This window comes from Lissotriton vulgaris, chromosome 6, assembly GCF_964263255.1.
Source record: "Lissotriton vulgaris chromosome 6, aLisVul1.2, whole genome shotgun sequence".
Taxonomy (NCBI): domain Eukaryota; kingdom Metazoa; phylum Chordata; class Amphibia; order Caudata; family Salamandridae; genus Lissotriton; species Lissotriton vulgaris.
The window spans coordinates 716,535,876-716,557,696 of record NC_141694.1 but is presented as its reverse complement, the minus strand read 5'-3'; positions in this window follow the sequence as shown (position 1 = coordinate 716,557,696).

Genomic DNA, 21,821 nt, shown 5'->3' with positions numbered 1-21,821 from the left:
CACTGTGCCCTGTGAGGGCAGACCTCTAGAGGAGAAAAAGGGGGTCCCATAGACCACCCTGACATTCCCCGGCAGATGGGTGCAGTCACTTTCTGCACCCTCCAGCAGAGGATCTCTGTTCCCTCTTTAAAGTGCACTATGAAACACAGAGTGGCTTGTAAGCAGCTATTTCACTGAAAGCGCTGCCACCAGGGCAGGCAAGTTCATGGTTTGCCAAGGGGTGGTACATCCATGATATTAGGATGCATTTTCCTGGTCTGCACCAGGCACTCTTTTTGAAAGGTGCGCCATGGTGAAACTGGCACAATGCACCGCACGTATAATAGTGGCCCAGGGCTGCCAAATACCAAGGCTGTCTAGTCTTGATTCCACCTCATATCTCTTTTCTCCCCCTTTCTAACCAACACTTCCTGTCTGTTTATTATCCTCTTGCAGGTTCTTTTTCATCCCTGTTGTCTCCCTTTGTCACTGTTTTCTATAGTTCTCTGTTCCCTCCTTCTCCACTTGCTGCCTTTTTCTCTCTTGACTTGGGCCAGGGTCTGCTGAGGAAAATAAGTGCCAGCCCAACGCATGAGTGCTCGTGGCCACCACCAGCAACCACTGGCATAAATTAAGCACTGCCATTCAGGAAAAAGAAATATAAGCAAGTCTTTTTTTTTGCTATCCTTCTCAAATTACGCTAAAAGTAAGTATTCTGATTCAATTAGAGTTCACTACATAGTCTATCTTGCATCCAGTTATCAGATAAAATCCATGCCATCAGAAGCTGCTGTGCGTGTTCTATTTCCCCATGGTGAGGACTATGAGACAGTCACTCTAATTAATTAATATTTTATGGGGCACTGATCACTTTTTCTAGGGTTGGGCTTGATTTTGCCTTGTGCCACTGATCCTTACGAAACTTTAATCAGAAATGTGTAATGAAAGCATACACAACTTGGTTATAGCTGGGCAGGTTGCAGTTCTGACTTTCTTTAATGCCATGACATGTGTTAACTCACACAAGTATTGTTAACACTCCTAGTGGGGTAAGTGTATTGAGTTACTAGGGTTCAGGATTTGAAGAGAGTAGTTGGTTTGAGCGTGTTTTAGTGTACTTTCAGATTTAAATATCAAAATACAGTTGTTTCTATTTAATACCCTGCAGATCAGATTCCTACTTCAAAAAATGCATGTTAAGTCAATCAATCAATCAATCAGGGAATTGTGAAGCGCGCTACTCACCTGTTAGGGTCTAAAGGTGCTGGGGGGAGTGCAGCTCAGGTCGGTCGAAGAGCCAGATCTGAGGGTCCTCTTGAAGATGTACAGAGTAGGGGCATATCTGATGTTGATTAGGAGCTCGTTCTAGGTCTTTGCTGCGATGTAGGAGAAGGCTCTTCCACCAGTTCAGGCTCTGCAGATTTGCGGGGTTTCGGCAAGGGCGAGGTCAGTGGATCTAAGGTTTCTCTTGGGTACGTGGAAGGATAATCTTTCCTTGGGATATTGTGGTCTGGTGTTATGGAGGCATTTGAAGCTGTGGGTGAGTATCTTGAATCTTGAAGGTTACTCTTTTTTTGCCAGCGAGCCTGTGGAGGTCTCGTAGGTGTTGGGTGATGTGTACGTGTCAAGGGATGCAGAGGACGAGTCTGGCTGCGCTGTTCTGTATGGTCTGGGGCTTGGGAGCAGAGATTTGTTGATGCCAGCGTAGAGGGCATTTCCGTAGTCCAGTCTGCTGGTTATGAGTGCTTGTTTGACTGCCTTTCTTGATTCTGTGGGGATTAATTTGAAGGTCTTGCAAAGGATGCGAAGGCTGTTGAAGCAGGTGGAGACGATGCGTTGATCTGTCGATTCATGATCAGGGGCAAGTCGAGTATAATGCTGAGGTTCTGGGCATTGTCCATGGGGGTCGGGGGACTGCAGAGGGTGGTGAGCCACCAGGTTTTGTCCCATGCAGAGGGGGAGGGTCAGAGGATGAGGACTTATGTCTTCTCCGAGTTAAGCTTCAGGCAGCTGCTGCTCATTCAGGACGGAATGTCCTTCGTTCCTTCTTGGAAAGTGAGTGTGGTGGTGAAGGGGTCTTTAGTGAGTGAGAGGATCAGCTGGGTGTTGTTGGCATAGGATACTACGCTGAGTCCTTGCTGTCTGACAATGGCGGTGAGGGGAGCCATGTAGATATTAAAGAGCGTGGGGCTGAGCGACGATCCTTGGGGTACTCCCCAGTTGATCGCTTTGGTTTTGGAGAGGAAGGGGGAAAGTCTGACTCTTTGGGTTCTGCAGGTATGGAAGGAGCGGATCCAGTCGAGTGCGGTTCCCTGTATGCCGGTGTCGTGGAGTACGGTGGGAGACGGTGTCGAAGGCTGCAGAAAGGTCGAGTAGGATCAGAGCTGCAATGTGGCCTTGGTTGAGCAAGATGCGAATGTCTTCTGTAGTGGTGAGTAGGGCAGTCTTGTAGCTGTGGTTGCTGCAGAATCCTGATTGGGAGAGGTCGAGGATGGAGTTCTCTTCAATGAATTTTGTTAGTTGAACTTTGACGATCTTCCCGGTGACTTTGGAAGTAAAAGGAAGGAGAGAGATGGGTCGGTAGTTCTTGAGGTCCGTCGGATCTGCTGAGGGCTTCTTGAGGGAGGGCTTGACTTCTACGCGTTTCCAATCATCAGGGAATGTGCTGGCTTCGAAGGTTGCGCTGATGGTGCGTCGTAGCTCAGGTGCAATGGCAGTGGCGGCTCTGTGGAAAATGTGAGGAGGCCAGGGGTTCATGGGTGCTCCTGAATGAATCCCCTTCATGTCTATTTGTTGTCTTTTTGTGGTGACTGGGGCCCAAGAGGAGATGGTGGGCTGGCTGTCGTTGCTGGGGGGAGGGGGTTGGTTTGGTGTCAGTAGTCTGTTTGTTGAAGTTGTCGTATAGGGATCCTATTTTTAGGTGGAAGTAGGAGCCGAGTTTGTTGCAGAGGTACTGGGAGGGTGTGATGTTTTTGCCTTCGCTGGGGGGTTGGTGAATTCCTGGATAATACTGAAGGATTCTTTGGCATTGCTGGCGTTGGCGAGGATTGTTTGCTATGTTTGCTATGCTTTGTATGCAAGGCTTGCCCTGTTAGGGATATTTATTTATGGGTGTTTTATAAAGTGCCAGTCAGCATCAAACAATAGCTTTAATGCACTGCTTCGTAAAAAGAAATGAGAACAAATGCAATGTGAATGATGAGTGGCGTCAAGGAGTGAGTTAGGTATGGCGATGGCACTTCCAACTGTCTTCAGTAGCTGTGCTGGCTTATTTAGGCAAAGGCTATCTTGAAAAGCTCAGTTTGAACAGTTTTCTAAACTGAGGTAGTTATATGCCACTCTAAGTTTGGGGTATAGAGAGCTGCACAGTTTTGGACCCTTAACACCCAGGGATCACATACAGTATCTCTGAAGTTGAAGAAGGAAATAAGGAATCACATTTGTGGGCGGTGATTTTATGTTCCTAGACTGAATGCAATATTGAGTCAATTTAGTATGTTGGACCTTAGAAAGAACTCTATGACATAACAAGGAAGCTCTCCGGCAGATACAGTAAGCCAGAAAGGCCTGTTAAAGACGAAGCTGGAAAGACAATCATGGATACCGAAGGCCAACAACGAAGATGGGTGGGGCACTATGGAGAACTGCTGAACCAGCCCATGCTGCAGTCTCCTCCTGACATTCAGCCAGCTGATAAAGACTTGCCAATCGACTGCAACAAAATACATAAAACCCTCAAATATTTGAGGAATGGGAAGGCAGCAGGACCAGACAACATTCCTGCAGAGGCACTGACAGAAGACATTGAAACATGAGTAGGCATGCTCTACCCCATGTTTGAACGGATCTGGGAAGAGGTAAAGGGGTCATCAGACTGGAAGAAGGGATATCTCATCAAGATCCCCAAGAAAGGTGACCTGAGTACCGACACAAACCCCAGGTAAAGTGTTGAACAGAGTCATCTTGAACATAATGAAGGAACAAGGCAATGCTTCATTGCAAAACCAGCAACTTGGCTTCCGCAAAGATAGATCTTGCACAAACCAGATTGCAAACTGTGCATCATAATTTAGCAGTCAATGGAATGTAACTGTCCCCTCTATGTCAACTCCGTCCACCATGAGAAGGTATTTAACAGTGTTGACAAAGAGACCCTTTGGAAACCCCTCTGTCACTATGGTGTGCCAGATAAACTTATAAGAATTATCAGGAAGTATTACGAAGGAATGACCTGCAATATAGTCCATGAAGGACAACTCAAGAAAGCCTTCCAAGGGAGGACAGGAGTCCATCAGGGTTGTTTGCTCTCGCCTTTTCTCTTCCTGCCGGCATAGACTGGATCATGAAGACATCAGTAGCAAGGAGAAGAAACGGTCTCTAGTGAAAACTTTTACACAGCTCGACGACCCGGACTTAGCAGACAACCTCACCCTACTCTCCCATACCCATCTGCAGATGCAACAGAAGACCAATAATGTGGCAGCCACATCAGCACAACATAGTCTTAACATCCACAGGGAAGAAACTAAGGTCACTGAAGGCTAAAATGACCAGCACAACTGCAGTCTCTCTTTCAGGCGATGCACTGGAAGAAGTTGAGGCCTTCACTTACTAGGGCAGGGTCATAGACTAGCAGGGCGGCACAGACACCAAAATTACGGCAAGAGTTGGCAAAGCAAGGGCTGTCTTCATTAGGCTAAAGAAGATCTGGCATTCCAAGAACCGAACAATGCAAACCAAGATCAGGTTTTTTTAACACCAATGAAAAATTGGTCCTTCTGTATGGAGCAAAAAATTGGAGGACAACATTGACCACCGCCAACATAGTCAACTCAAAACCTTCACCAACAACTGTCTGAGGAAAATCCTCCAAATACGCTGGGGAAACACCATCAGCAACAACGACCTATGGCAGCAGACTTTCTAACTCCCTGCTCATGATAAAATCATGAAAATACCCCGGGCTGGATAGGTCACACCCTCTGCAAGCCTGCATCAAACACCACTCGGCAAGGATGGGCAAGAAACAATGGGCGTGGTTGCCTAGAGGCTGAATGCAAGGAGATGGGTTAGAGCTTGAGTCAGATTGAAAGAAATGCTAAGACAGAGATGGCTGGAGAGTCCTGGTTTTATGGCCTATACCCCAGTAGGGGTACTAGGCATAAGTAAGTTGAACCTTTGTTCTCATTGGCCATGTGGATGGTTCATAGTGCCTTAAATGTCATAAACATTTGACATAGATGTGTATTTGGAATTCACATCGCATTTATTTTTTATAAAATAAACACTTGACCTGGCTACAGTTTTACCCTCTCTGTCTTCTGTGGCATTTGTAACTACACAAAGAGAGAGAATACCATTTGTATGTTTATGTGATGTGTATGTGGTTTTTATAGGCACATTTTATAAGAATGTGGACCAAACAATTATTTCAAGGCCTGTTTTATCATTGGCTCTACTGGTATTCTCATATTTATATTCTTACATTTGGAAGGTAGGCAAAAAAACAATATCTGAACTTATGCTTAAGTTTACTTTCATTAATGCCACAGCTATGTATTTACATTTTCCTATGCAAATCAAAGGACGGTTATAAAAATGAAAATGAAAATGATGTTTCTTTCAAATGTGAAGTCTAAATAGAATAAATGTTTCCAAGTAAAATCCTATGTTCATCAAGTTTCTTCATAACCAGAAGACTGAGGTCAATGTACTGATGTATGGTTTTCATTGATTAGTATTGTGAAGTGTTACTGGGGTAAACATCTTAAAATACATTTGTGCTGGGTAGTGCAAATTTGCCTAGTTTCTCTTAATTCCAAATGACATCATTCTGTAATTAACTAGCAAATGACAATTGTGCATACAAACCAGTGTAACAAATGTGAAGCATAATTTCACTCCACCTGTTAGAAAATCTAAGAAAAACACAGAAAGATAAAGCTATTGTTGGTTTTAGATACATGTTAGACCTGTCATCCTTAGAGTAGTCTTCCCCTAAAAGTTTTCCCTGCTTACCTCCTGTATTTGCTGATTCTTTTTGTTGGCATTTGGACTCTAGGCACTTTACCACAGCTGACCAGTGCTAAAGTGCCTGTGCTTCTCTCCTAAACATGGAGAATTTGGTGTATACACAATTGGAATAGTTAATTTACTTGCACGTCCCTTGTAAAGGGGTGTGCCACATATGCAGTGCCTTTAAATAAATGCTGTTAGTGATCCTGCTGCACTGATTGTGCCACTCACATAAGTAGCCTTTCAAACCTGTCTCAACCCACCAATGCAAGGCATGTGTGTGCAGTTTATTGCCACTTTGACTTGGCATTTAAAACCCTTTGCCAAACCTTAAACTCCCCTTTTATTACACATAAATCACCCCTAAGGTAGGCGCTAGGTAGCCCTAGGTTGCTGTGTAACTAAAAAGTTGTGCATGTCCTAGTAGTGACAAAAACCCAAAGTTGGTTTTCACTACTGTGAGGTCAACATCTCTCATAGGTTCAAATTAGGAATTCCTTAATATCCTCTTAAGCTGTAATTCCCGATGAGAAGGGAATGGCTGTGCCATGTTTCATATCTTTAGAATCGTAATGATACATCCTCTTTTTTGATAAAGTTGAATTTAATTTTCCTTGTTTAGAAATGCCACTTTTAGAAAGGGGAATGTCTCTGCTTTTACTGCTCTGTGCCTGCAGCCTGTCTCCAATACACATCTGGAGTGGGTGACAGCTTCACTTTGTGCATTCCTTCTAGATAGCCACAAACACAGGAAGAATAGGTTTTGTGAGCACAGATCTGCATTCTGATGACTCTTCCTGAGCAGGAGAAAGGGAGGTGCTGACACTTGCAACTGAATAGGTAGTGTCCTGCCCCCTCATAATGCCCTGCTTGTCCTTTATTGATAGTCTGGAGCAAAGGCTGGGAAGAAAGGGTCTGTGTGCACTTCACAGACCCTTCTTTGAAGTCTTTCCCACTTCATAGGCACAACTGGGTATAAGTCCTGGGTCTCGGACCCTTCCAAGACAGTATACTACTGGACCTGTAAAGAACTCTGCCAAGAAGAAGGACCTCTGTGCTGCTACAGGGACTGCCACTATGTGGACTGCTGCTCTGGAAAAACTGATTTTCTGCTCTGCTGTGCTGCCTTTTGCCTGCTGCTGTCCTCTGCCCTGCTGAGGAAAAAGACTGAACCCATCTCACTTGGACTCAGAGTGACTCCAAGGGCTTGCTAGCTTCCCCCTGTTCTGAAGTCTCAGGACCATCAAAGATTTCCTTCAACCCAGCAAAAGCCCTTGGACTCTGCCATTATGAGTCTTGCCTTGCCAAGTGGTGCCTAGAGGAGAGGATGTAGCCTTATGGCTAGAGCGGTGGACCTCGAAGCTGGGGAACTGGGTTCGAGTCTCAGCAACGATGCTCAACATCCTGTGATTCTGGGCAAATCACTTAATTTCCCTGTGCCTAACAAAAATTAATGTATCCATCTGCAACAAAACTGGTGCTCATGTAAAGCGCTCTGATACCCGATGTTTCGGGTCTAGTTCGCAGTATATATAACTCTTAAAATAAAATAAAAAAATTCATTCATGTGCCCTTGGAAGTGCCTTTTTCTGTGCTGATCCAGCAGAATTGATCACTTTGCACCAATCGGAACCAACAAATTTCCCTTCAATGCCGACGCAGCTGCTGCCCAACAACATCACTTCATCGGACTGCGTGGCTCAACGATTACTCATCACCTTCATCGCCAAGGGGTTTGTTGCTGAAGTCTTGCTGACTGTGCAGATCGGAATCAACACATTGCCTCAATCTACAATGTACAATCTACAGATCGACAAAGACATGTTACCTCGTCGGCTCCTCGCATCAAGTCTTCGACCTCGAAGCTTCCTGCATTCAAGATACTTTTTCAGTGGCATCTGTGTGAGTCCTGTTGCCAGCCTGCCCTCCATTGTGGTCAGCCTATACTTTGGATTTACCCCAGTCTAGCACAACTAAATGTCCTCAGTTGGTGCTTTATGACTCTAATCACTATAATTTTATTTAATCTTTCAAAAAATCATAACTCTGGTTCTACTTATTGGATTTTTGTCGTTTTCGTCTTGTTTTACTCAGAGAAATATAATTGATGTTTCTAACCCTTTGTGGAGCATTGTGATGTTTTCATTGTGTTACTGTGTGCTTGTATGTTGCAGAGATACTTTACACATTGCCTCTTTGGATAAGCCTGACTGCTCTGTGCCAAGCTAACAGAGGGCTAGGATAGGTTATATTTTACTGTGTATGAAGCTTACACTGACTAGAGTGGTGGTTCCTTCTTAGACAGGGAACATACCGCAAATTAAAACTATTTAAGAGTTTTTAAAATGGTAGTGTTCTGTGAGAGGCTATGTGGATTATTTTGAACTCTTAACAATGTTTAAAGTGTTTGATACAAAGGGCTAAAATTATATAGGAATTTTAATCACGAGAGTGTGAACAAGTTTAACTTGTTTACAAATAGATTAAGATCTTTTAAATACCTTCCATTATATTATATATCCGATTGTAGCCTCTGGAACATTTTACCAAACTGTTACAACTTGATAAAACATTCTCAATGATGTTTTCGAACATTTGACAAATATATTAGCAGTTTTAAAACCCATGAATAGCAGCTTCAACATTTGTACATAAAGCTTCAATATTGTTCAAATTTCTGAATGGGATTCAGGATCTTTTTAAAAAGCTATCCCTTTCTAAAACCCGAAATACGTTTCAAAACAATTTAACAAACTCCTAAAACTTGTTTAAATCTCAAAAACATGCTTTAACAATCTTAAATATGGGTTTACCGCCATACCACCCGTTAGAATCTATCTATTTTCTTGTAAACCTGGCAGCTGAAAGTTACAAACACTTGGTATAATCTGCTGAAAAAAAACTGTCCATATTTAAAAAAAATTTATAGAGGTGTGAATGTGCATTTGTACTAACAAAAGGCCGGCCTCTTATTTATGGAGAACATCTCTAACACAGAAAAAACACTAAAATACATACATTGATGGTTAAGAACCTTTGCTCTTTATGCATTTTCATGCATCTCTGCACACCTATCCGCCACAGCTCCTCAAGAAATTGTGTCCAATGAATTGCTATGATAATATTTAACGTTATTTTTATTTAATGAAACAAATATTTGCTATTAAGTTGTTTTGCCGAACGTTTTTTGTGTAAATTTTCTCGCAATACCAAAGATGCATTTACACCACTGGAGGGATATTGTTCAGCTGTTCTCCATGCAGGTAACAGCTGTTTGGCCAGGTAAGGGGGGATTTCGAGGGACGATGTAGAGGGAAAATTAATTCCCTCAAAATCCCCCCTTACCTGGCCCGCCGCCCTACCACTGTTACCTGCACGGACCACGGCTGTACTCAGAAACATTGAGCCTCTTAGAGGCCTAGTTATGAGGCGGCTTGCCTCAACGTCGTGAAAGAGTAACTCAAACCTTAAGACAGATTTTTTAAGCTGTGCAAAGCCACTTTGCATGGCTCTGAGTGGCCCCAAAAATCTGGAGTAACGCAGTGCAAATTGCTGCATTGCATTACGCTGCCCTGAGAAGAGTTCCACAGGCATTGCGTGGGCATTCCAACACAACTTCTATTGATTTTGACCTATCCCCAGATTTACAACAACTTGTAAACCTGGGATGCGCCAAAATCTTACACATTCCCAGGGCAGGCGTGACGAGAACAAATATCTCTCTTTCACCTTGTATCTTCTTCTCCTTGTTTCTTCTTCTTCTTTCTATGTGTGCTGCATTCTGCCGGAATCTGCCATCAAGGAATGTTTTTGTGTCTTTTCCTGCACAAAAACAATCCTACATGCAACACAGGCACCCTTGCACAATGGGGCAAGGCTGTACCAACGCATCGGAAAGGACAAGAATCTGACATATTTTATTAAATATGGCGCATTCCTGCTCTTTCCCTGTCACGCAGTGCAGCACAACACAGCACAGGAAAGTGACATAAATAAGCCATTGGGTCTCTTAAAATGGCCTCTCAAACTATATGCATCATTTTATTTTGGCAGAGCTAACACAATCACTACATTGTTGTGTTGCACAACCAAGCTGCAATGGGGGGGAGGGTGAGAATAGTATTTGCATTTCTTTACACAACTGCAGTTATATTTATTGTGTTTCCCATTGTCAGAGAAACCCATGGCTCTGCTTGTCAGTGAATTATTTAAACACCACTATTTATAGTTTTGCAGGTAGAACCTATAAACATTAATTTAACATTGTGAGTTCCAGAAAATACTGAGAACATTGTGGAATCATTGCCCTCTCTTAGGCTAAGTAAAATAGATACAGAGAGATAACCACAGATAGGACAGCTGCGGGGTCAACTAAAAAGGTATAGTAATTCCATGTATATTATACACAGTTGCGGCTCGCACAGGTAAGAGCGGTGTGACTGGGCGGGGTGGGGGGTGGTGGAGGTCAACAGACCACGGTTTAAGTAATAATAAATAAATAAATAAATTACTTGGCGATGCAGCGAGCGCAAGGTAAGTGGTTTAATTTATTTAATATTACTTAACCCATCGTCTATTGACTTCCACGACCCCCCACTCTGCTCCGCTCTGCCCCGCCTCGCCGCTTTTACCTGTGTGAGCCGCCACTGTTTATACAAAGCATCAATGGGCCTAATCACAAAGGCATCTTGGAGCATGTAAAGTGGCCCTCCATTATGCAATCTTACCTGCCTCTGTGCATGGGCCCAAAAGTATTTAATATGGGACACAATGGGAATTTTCAGGGAATATTCAACTACTGTTAGAAAGCACTGTGTCCTGTTTGCCATTTTGCTTATGGGGAGTGGGACATCTCAGGACCAATTCACAACAGCATGAAAGAGTACCTTAAAGATTACTCATGTAGTACTACTTCCCGTACTCATAAATGGTTTTGTGAATTGGTCCCATAGTATATAGGTTGTTTAATCATGTGCATAGTGTATGATTTATTGTCAGTTCACAAACATGTCTGTGAGACTCAGCTATAAAGAGTTCACACATAGAATTTAGGCTCACACCGATTTCCCCAAGTTTTTGTTTACGAAATATATATAATACCTACAATACACAATAGTATTTCGAAAGTTCTGCAATCTTTAAAAGCATGCCTCCTTTGAAAATACGTTTCGCATGCATAGCACTCCTTTCTGAGCACATGTTCTAAACAGTCTGCTAACTAGTTCTCCTAACACTGCATTCTACAGGGCTTCCCGTCGATTTTGTCTGATTGGTGTACAGATAAGGTTAAACATGTGTTAATACCCTAAATATATGTAATTTGTGTGTATTACACAAATTTGCATTAAATGTGACTCAAATAATATTTCCAGACAAATTATTATGTGCGCTTAATGCATATATTAATTGCACTGCTATTTTCCTGTGTGTACTATTTTTGCTTTAAGCATTTTTGCAGTGCTAGCATTTGCTTTATGGAAGTAAAAAGCTTTGTGAAAGGACCCTGAAATATAATGTGATCTGTGTAGACTGAGACATTTGTATATTGCTGTAAAACAATCATCCAAACTTTCTTAATTAACTGGAAAGAATGCTCCATTGAATAATGGTGATTGCTTCTAAGCACCTTATTGAACTGTCGATTTGTTTATTCTCCTACTTCACATAAGTTCAAGTTAAAGTTTATTAACACTTTTGGCTACCTGATCCTTTCCTGCAACAGATAAAAAATGATTCATGAAAGACTGAGGATGACCAAAGAAAAAGCAGGCAAAATGTCTCAAAAAAGAGAGTAGATACACTGCATAAAAGCCATATGGAAAGTAAATTAGACAGGAAATATGAAAAAAATACAAAGTGAAGAGTAAAAACGAATCTTGTCGTTTGCTGTGACTTTTGTGCTGAAGACATCTGTTTTCACAACCACAGTTCGGGTCTGTGGAAAGCTTGGCGATTTGGATAATGGAGAAGTCGGATTCAACAGGGTGGTTATGATTTCACAGACAGACAGAGTTCTCACCAACTCTTTTGTGGCCTGTGGTCTCTTGTAGAGTCTCATTTTCACATTTGATCAGAATAGAATCGTTTTGGGCCTCCCCATGGAATGTTTATTCATCGCAGATTCTTAAAATCTTTTCTTCACAGCAGCCCCCCCCCCTACATTTCTCCAGTTCTTAATCTGTTCGGCCCTCATAAAAATGTTAGATTTAACCAAAACAGCAACTTCTCATGAGGGAGAGTGTAAGACATTGATTTACTGGTTGCAAGAGGTGAAGCCCTGCTCAAGCAGGAACCACAACCCTTGACAGTGTGGGGCACAAGCAAACCCGATATTTACCTATGCTCAACCCTCTGGTAGCTTGACACAGAGCAGTCAGGCTTAATTTAGGAAGCAGTGTGTTGGAAATGGACCTTTCTGCAGGGTCACCTCCGAACGTTTTGCCTTTACCCTCCACTTTTTTCTGAATTCTTTTTTGTTGGCCATAGGACTCTGAGCACTTAACCACTGCTAACCAGTGCTAAAGTGCATGTGCTCTCTCTCCTCCTAAACATAGTAACATTGCTCATACCCAGCTGGCAAATTTAGTTTACTCATACGTCCCTAATAAAGTGTGCAGCATATGATCAGGGCCTGTAAATTAAATGCTACTAATATGCTTGCAGCAGTGATTGAGCCACTCATATAAGTAGCCCATTAACCATGTTTCTGTATGTGGTGTTTTCACTGTTTTACAGTTTGAAGTGGTGCACAAATACTTTACACATTGCCTCTAAGTTAAGCCTGACTGCTCTGTGCCAAGCTACCAGAAGGTGAACAAAGGTTCATTTAGGATTTGCCTCCTTCTTACCCTGACTAGGACTGTGGTTGGAATGTATGATGATCGCACTACGCATGCTTTCAGTGCGATGTTTTTACATCGCAAATGCCATTAGTACGCATGTTTTTACTGCGATTACAACTACTTTGCAATTGCATTAAAAATGTAAGAAATATCTTTTAAAGCGCGGACCATTACTTTGCATACCACTACTTCGCGTATATGGACCATTTTTAGTAATTTTTAAACAGAATAACCTAATCCTAAACCCTTACACACTACCCCAACACGACACCCTACACTACACAAACACCACTACATTACCCTAAATCCTAAATCACTACCCCCAGCGTGACCACCCCCGACCCCCACTCCCGTCCCTACACTCATTCACTACCCAGTATGACCCCCCCTACACTTCCCTAAACCCCACATCACTACCTTACACAACACATGCACCACAACACTACCCTAAACCTTGATACACTACCCCCTGCACAACCTCCTACACTACACATACACCACAAAACTAACCTGAACCCTAAAACACTACCCCCTGCACAACCTCCTACACTACACATACAACACAACACTAACCTGAACCCTAAAACACTACCCCCTGCACAACCTCCTACACTACACATACAACAGAACACTACCCTAAACCCTAATACACTAACCCAGCACGACCCCCGACCCCACTCCTGCCCCTACACTCCAATACTACCCAGCACGATACCCCTACATTACCCTAAACCCTAAAATACTACCCAACACTACACATACACCACAACACTACCCTGAACCCTAAAACACTACCTCCAGCACAACCCCCTACACTACACATACACCACAACACTACTCTCAACCCTTAAACACTACACATACACCATAACACTACCCTAAACCCTAACACACTACCCCCAGCACGACCCGTACACTACACATACACCACAACACTACACACAACCCTTACAACCTTAAACAGGACCCCCAGCATGACCCCCTACACTACAAAAACACAATACATCCCCTTTACCTCACTCTCCTCGTGGTTCCTCTCTCCTCCTGGGACCTTCTTCACGTCGTCCCTGAGGGGCGGTGCACGTTGATGTGAGCAAACAGCCTAAGTTTCCTCAAAACGACACAGATAGTTTTTTTAAAGTTCTTTAGCGCATACCATCACAACGCATGCATTGTAACAACGCTTGCGATGTAACAACTTACATAATAATGGTGCGCGTTGTAACATTGCAAGCGGTGGTATGCGCAGTAGCAGCCGCACACTAAAGGCTGTTTACCCTGTGGGTGTTGCCTGACTTGGGCTCATACCCTTGTCAACCAACAACAACATTTCTAACAATGATAATTAGTGATGAGGATAGGACTTGCATTTGTGAAATGCCAAGCAGTAACTTGATCTACAATACCGATCCCCATCTAAGACCAATAAAAATTTCAAATTCTCCCTGATTATCATTTTTTATTGCTCACCAAAATCATGTCTGTGGCTGCTGGTTCTACAAATAGACACATGAAATTCGAGCTGTCCAATCTGGAAACCTATACAGTGGCCCAGCTTAAAGACTTTTGCAAAGAAGGTGGAGTTACAAAAGGTCTGGGAGCCTGGGCAGAAGCTTGCTCCATGGAGGAGGACCACACAGCTGAGGATGATGGATTAGGGGAGTCTAGGAATGGCTCTTCTGAGGAACCCCCTGCAGTGACTGAAGGTGAAAACCTTGAATTTGAGCTTTCTGTCAGAGCAGGGAGCCGTGTCTTTTTCCACGGCCTATCCCCAGAGGAACTAAAGGAGAGGAGGGGGGAGAGAGTATTCAAACTGCAGATGGGCTATAAAGGAGCAAAGGCTGAAAGGGCCTTGGAGGCAAAGAAGGATGAAGCAGAGAGAGCATTAGCAGAAAAGAAAATCTTACTGGCTCATGAACTGAGTCTCAAGGAGCTCGACATCAAGGCAAGACTGGCAGATTCCATCATTGATGGTGGCAGCAAACACGCAGTACCTGAAGGAGATAAAAGAGTTTGCATAGCTAAGGATTTGGTGGCCAGTTATGTGGCGGGAGATGACTTTGACAAATGGTTTTCTGTCTATGAAGTTGCACTGAGAGTTCACAAGGTACCTGAGGAGCCAGTTCCAGTGCAAGTGGGGGTGGTCTGTGGAAACATGTTCCTACTATGGGGAGGGACATACTTCTGACATACTTCTGACATTAGAGGTACACACCAATGAAGGCCATATACTTGCTAGATTTGGGCCGTCTCATGAGAAGTATCGTCAATAATTCAGGGACAGCCAGTAGCTCCCCAAACAATCCTGGATAGATTTTGTGGACTTCTCCAACAAGGTAATGAATGGTTGGGCGCATGGCAGCAAAGTTAATGATTATGTTGGGTTGTACAATTTAATCATGAGGGGGCACATGCTTAGTATCTATTTTTCAGAGTTGACCCAGCACCTAGTTGACAGCAGGCTGATGAATGAGAGAGAGGTCAAAGAAGATAAAGACAGGTCTCAGTGTAAAGGGGGAGAGGAAAGGGTCCCCATGTTGCTTCTGAGAAACAGGGAGGAGGTTCTGGCAGGCGGTGGCCTAGTGTGCCCCATTTCCAACCCTGCTGCTTTGAGTGTTCCCAGTTAGGACACATGCAGGGGGACTCTGTCTGTCCAATGATACCTTCCTACTGGTGGGACCACTACAGGGGTGTCCAATATGGCTTTAGGGGTAAGTAGTCCCCAGGGGAAGGTCATAGACCTTTCCACAATCTCTCTTAGTAAGGAAATAGACTCAAAGAGTGAGCTGATGATCCCTGAGGGTGGAATTCATCACACCAGGTGAAAGTGAATGGGGTCCCAGTCACTGCTCTGAAGGACACCGGGGCTAGCCAGACCATTGTAGTGGAAAGGGGAGTTACCCCAGAGCAGTACACTGGCCAGCTGTGTACGGTAACTCAGGCCCATGGGCAGGACTTCTTATGCCCTACGGCCATAGTACCCCTGGAGTGGGGTGAAGAGGTGACCCGGAGGAGGGTCATAGTTAGTCCCCAGATGCCCATAGACTGCATTCTGGGAAATTAGTTGCCCCAGTGTCAGGAGAACTGAGAGGGGCAGCTACCAAGGGCACCCTGAGAGTTCAGTTTTCGGGGGGTACCATTCCCAAGCGGAGGATACTGTGAGCCCAGATGAAGGGACAGGGTGAAGGAGGACTCACTCCTGTCTCCTGTTCCTACTCAGGATATAGACCCTGGGTTGATTTACCAGTGTCAGGATACTACCCCTGAACTGGTGGGAGGTAGAATGAAAACAGGGTACAAAGCACCTGGGGCAAGAGCCCCCTTTCTGAGACACCTTAGAGGTCAAAGAAACATTAGGAAACCATAGGGAATTCCTTGCTATCCCCAAGGCTTGAAGAGAGGTCTACTCAATGGCCCCTCGTAGGACCTTCGCTTGGCCTGGGGCCTGGCTTCTGACGCTGGCAGCTGTCAGTGGCCTCTGTTGGTTACTGTCCTTGTGGACTGAGTTTTTCTTCGATTGGGAACAGAAGACTGATTCACGGGGTGGAATGGGCCACATCACTTTGTTTGCCATGGTGGTACTACATGCCTACACGGATATATCTGTGAGTAGTGCAGTGGAGGGCCATTGTCCATGTTCTATCGCCTAAGCAGGGAGGTCTATCAAGGTATTGATTAGTCGCCCCTGGCTTTAGGCTGGTGTGGGGTCCTGTTGGAAATGGCCCTTTTTGCAGGGTCATCCCCAAACTTTTTGCCTCTGTCCTCTTGTTTTATGAACCCATTTTTGTTGGCCTTAGGACTCTGCTTACTTTACCACTGCTAACCAGTGCCACAGTGCTTGTGCTCTCTCCTTTAAACATGGTAAGATTGGCTTACACTCAATTAGCCTATTTAATTTACTTTTAAGTCGCTAGTAAAGTAATACTACACGTGCCCAGGGTTTGTAAATTAAATGTTACTAGGGGTGATTGTACCACCCATTAAATAATAGCCCATTAAACGTGCCTCAGGCCTGCCATTGCAGCCTGTGTGTGCAGTTTTTAAACTTCCATTTCAATCCGACAAAATAAACCTTTTGTCAGGCGCAAACTTTCCTTTTAAATACATATAAGTCACCTCTAGAGTTGGCCCTGATCAGCCTAGAAGGCAGGGTACAAGGTATTTAAAACGTAGGACATTTCATATTAAGTTTTACATGTCCTCACTACTGCAAGGCCTACCTCTCCCGTAGGACTTATATCCAAAGCAAAGGAGAGGAAAACCCAAAATGGCGAAAGAAGGAGGAAGCGAAAGACAGAAAAACCATAGCTGCCGACTTTGGAACCAGGGAACCAGGTTTGAGTGCTGGCGTTGGCTCAACATACTGTGATTCTGGGCAAATCACTTAGGGCCATATGTATCAAGCCGGTTGCGACTCTCAAACGGCCGTTTTGCACGTTTTGGAATGTATGAAACATTCCCAAAATAAGGAATTGCAAACTTGTGCGATTCCTTATTTTTCCATAGCATTTTGGGAATCGCAAATTTGCGATTCCTTAAATGCTATGTATGTAGCAATTTTAGCTTGCAAATTTTGTTTAAGAATTCGCAAATTACCACCAACTTTCAGTTGATGGTAACTTGCGAATTCTTCCAGAAATGCACAAATTGGCATTTTTAAAGGTGGCATATGATGCACACACATGCCCATAGGGCATGTATGTGCGCCATATATACACACATGTTCTTTTCAGGGGTGCAGCAGGGTGTCTTTGAGACACCCCTGCACCCTTGCAATAATTCTCAAATTGTGATTAGCAAATTGCGAATTCGCAATTTGAGAATTATTTTGCATGCATTCCAATGGGCGTCCTGGCCCTTAGGAATGCATTGGAAATTATTCCTTAATTGCGAATTAGCAAAATGCGAATTCGCAAATAAGGAAGCTTAAGGAGTCGCAAATAAAAAGCGATTTTGTTCATACATACCATTTTGCATTTCCTAAATAGCGATTCCTTAAAATTCGCTATTTAGGAAATGCAAAATAGTTTGATGATACATATGGCCCTTAACCTCTCCATGCATAAAATAAGAATGATTCTGGCCTTATGTAAAGTAAGTTGTACTCATGTAAAGTGCAATGATACCCTTGGCCCGAGTTTGCACTACATAAAACTGCAAAAATAAACAGTGACATAGGGAGAAGGTAGGGATGAAAAAGAACCTGAAAGAGAGAGAGATGAAAAGGGAAGGAATGTCTGTGATTAATAAAAGAGGTGGTAAGTGAAATTAGGACTATACAGCCTTGGTATTTGGCACCCCGACCTTTGACAGCATCGACCACAGGCCTCTGAGCAAAACTTTGGGCTCCAATACTTACTGTTTAACAAAACAAGCATTGCATTTAGGCTTTCAAAGAAGGTGTGACCAGCTCCTGTGATAAACTAGAATTGGGTGTTGGTTTCAGGTGCAATTCTCCAGAAAGCAACTGGTACAGCTCGACCACGTTAAAGGTAGGAAATAGCAAATTGATATAGTTTCAAATTCGACATGCCCATTTTATTAGGACTATATATGTGTCATGAATGTGGGTACACTAGATGTGTGGGTTTGCATAGGAATTGGGTCCCCAGTATGTTAAAGCAGGCAGAATGAACATCAACATTTCCCATTGTTTTGTTGAGTACATGCCTTAGTTTATTGCTCATCTGCATATAAAAAAGAACCTTAGAACTGTAACTGAAATCATCTAAATAAAAATACATATCTGGGCACACCCAAAACAATATATGGGCACTTCAAAGTTGGCATTTATACTCTCAATGACGTTCAGAATTTTGAATCTGTTAGACTGAAATTTGCATGAGCTACACCATTAGTAAAAGAAAGAAATCCCAGGAGTTCAGGTATTAAGTAACTGAGCTACTTCTCAGTGACGACTGTAGGATCACTAAATGCACAATTCAAATGAGGTTGCTGAGAAAGTCAGAAAATGAACTCCTGTCAATTTACTCATACCTTTGAAGCAAATCTTTGACATTTTTTAATTTTACAAAGATTTCCTAGAGTAGTTGTGAAAGTTTGCAAAAGAGGAGGAGCACTTAAATGCATAAGCACTCCAGCATATGCCAATGTAAAAAAGTTCCCATTGCTGCATGCAGGGATTTTATGCTCATTTTTTTAAAGATTTACTGTGATAAGGTCAGGAGTGATTTTGTTTTTGTGGTAGGAAAGGGGAGGGGAAACATCATGAGAATTGGTAGGGATTTAAGAGAAGTGGGTTCTCCATGAAGGAAAATATTGTCCCAGTTAGATACCAAAAATATACAGTGTGAACATATTTTTACATGCCTTGGCCACATGCGGAAATGTACACATGTACATGTTCATGTGGGAAAATTATTATGCATAGGAACACACCTGAGAATCTGTGACCAACTTGGATTCTCAGAAGGAAATATGGAATTCTAGTTTCTCAGGAGTGTACTCGGGTAGGCCTATATAAGCACATTTCTGGTTTTTAGTGCGAACTTAGCCAATTGTCTCTTTCTACATATATACTTTTGAAAGATCTTGAAACTGTCATTGCAATAACGATTGAGGTGTGGCGCTTGTCTGTCTCCGTTTGGCCTATATGCACATTAGTGTGTAATCACTCTGTTTCTCCCAGTTGGTCTGGCTGTAAAGCATCAAATAACATCTGCCCAATCCTAGTCATGATGGGAGATAAGAATGTGACCATTTCTGAGATCCAGTTGTTAAAAGCCCTGAACCAGAGTTATTGGCCTATAACAAGGGAGAGGGCCCTTACCAGCCAGTATAGCCTGAGGCAGAAGGGCTATAAGGCTATTAGAATACTCCACCCACTATCGGTAGAATGTACTGAATTAAAAAGGTAGAAACATAAAGGCAAGCATTGGAGTGTTTGAACAGAAGGCTTATACCATCATTTATAAGCTCGGAACTACTCCATTGTCTTTAACTGAGCTCTCAAAATGTCAGTGTTTCAATATAGCCTTATAGCTAGGAGTGGGCGGAATTTGTGTAATCGCGTTACGTAAACTTTTGCAAAAACGCCAAAAATCTCTGCTAGCACGTGGAAATATCGCGAAGACGCGGAAGTGCTTGTCCCGCCTGTTCGTGATGATTCTTGCATGATCGCGTTGGAAATGTGTCGCAAACTTGCCCATGTGGTTGCTAATGGGCGGGGCCATCTTGTTTTCACTTGTCCCGTCCGCTCGCGATGCTATTTCCTGTTCAGGGTCACGCAATGCATGCTCGCGCCCATTCGCGATAAGTATTTACTGTTCGGGAACGCGTATTACGTGTTCACAATGTTTTCTACGTGCTCGGGGGAAAATATTGCGCGAACTTGCCCATGCGGTCATAATGGGCACAGCCATCTTGTTTTTCACTCTATTGCTATGGTCCCGGGGCCTGCTTTTAAATCCTCCCTTTACTTTTCAATCTTTCGTTTCTGGAAACTTTTTAAAATCTTTTTTATTTATTATCTCTCTATTTTTCTGATTCTATATTTTTTGTTTTTATCTACTTTTTGTGTGGTTTTTAACTACTTTTTCACTCTTTTTCTATTACCTGCTTTTTTCATTTCTTTTACTTACTTTTTTGAATTTTACCTTTTCTTTTCTGCCCCGTCTACCCCAGAACCATGGCAAAGAACCACAGGGTTCATCATGGGCGCCACAGGGTTCATCAAGGACTGTCTTCCTTGCAGAAGGCAGCGCCCACAAGGAGTGCAGGCACGGGCCATATTTGGGGAGGTGGAGTTGGCCGCACTGGTTTTTTTGTGCATCGCCACCTCCCTTTAACCCTGGCAGCAGGCGGCAGGCCTGGGTCCCGGTACTGGCTCCGGGAGCATCGGCAGCAGTGGGGAAAGGTGCACCGGGCAGTGTTTCGCTGCTCTTGTGTCCGGCTCACCCAGAACCAGTTGACGCACTGGTGGTCTGATATCCTGGATCAGGAGCAGGACCTGCTGGACCTGCTAGGAGTGGAGGTCCCGGGTCTTGGTGGGTAGCTATTTAATAGTACTTTGTGTTTGTTCTTCTGCTCTGTGTTATATATTGCGAAAATATTTTTAATCCGACCAGCTAGAATGCTGCTGCTTACATTACAGGTAAATTACGTTTAAAAGTCTTCTGTGATTGTTATGACACAGGTGCTCTCTGCTGCTAACTAATCTTACTTATTTGTAACTTTGCGTTTGTGCTCGTTTTGCTTGATTATGTGAGAGTTTATTTTAGAGAACTTAAGTTAGGTAATGCTACAGTGACTCCAGTCCTTCCTTTGTCCTGTCTCTAAGAGATAGGGGTGGATTGATAATTAGGTTTAGTTCTTTATTATGAGTTTGTAATTTTTTAGTGGTCTGGGTGACGCCCCCTCTGTTACGTTACGTCACTTGCTACTGAGTGCTGCTAGTGCTTACCCCAGTCCTTAGTGGAACCTTTTGTAGTTTGTTCAGTGAGTGGTGATTTGTTCAAACGCTCCACCCATCATCCCCTTTGGTATCGCTTTGTTCGCCCTAAGTTGGCAGGGTATGCCCAGACGTGGGTCCTTTGCTCACTTTGCCACTGGATTCAAGATAGCCTGGCTGATGAGGGTTATGAACCCGAAACCGGTCCCAGGATGCTTGTTTCCAGTTCAGGGAAGGCATGGCTTGGCAGTTCGGACTGGACTGTTCCCATGAGGCACGGGGTCAGACTGATTTGCATATGGCCATGTCTGAACTGGGGTGGTTGAGTGAGCTATCAATCAATCAATCAATCAATCAATAACATTTATAGAGCGCGCTACTCACCTGTGAGGCTCTCAAAGCGCTGGAGGGATGGGGGGGGTTGCAGTCACTGATTGAATAGCCAGGTCTTGAGGTGCCTCCTGAATGTGAGATGGTCCTGGGTCAGTCGTAGGTGTGTCGGGAGGGAGTTCCATGTCTTGGCGGCCAGGTAGGAGAACGATGTTCCTCCCGTTGTGGTTCTGCGGATCCGTGGG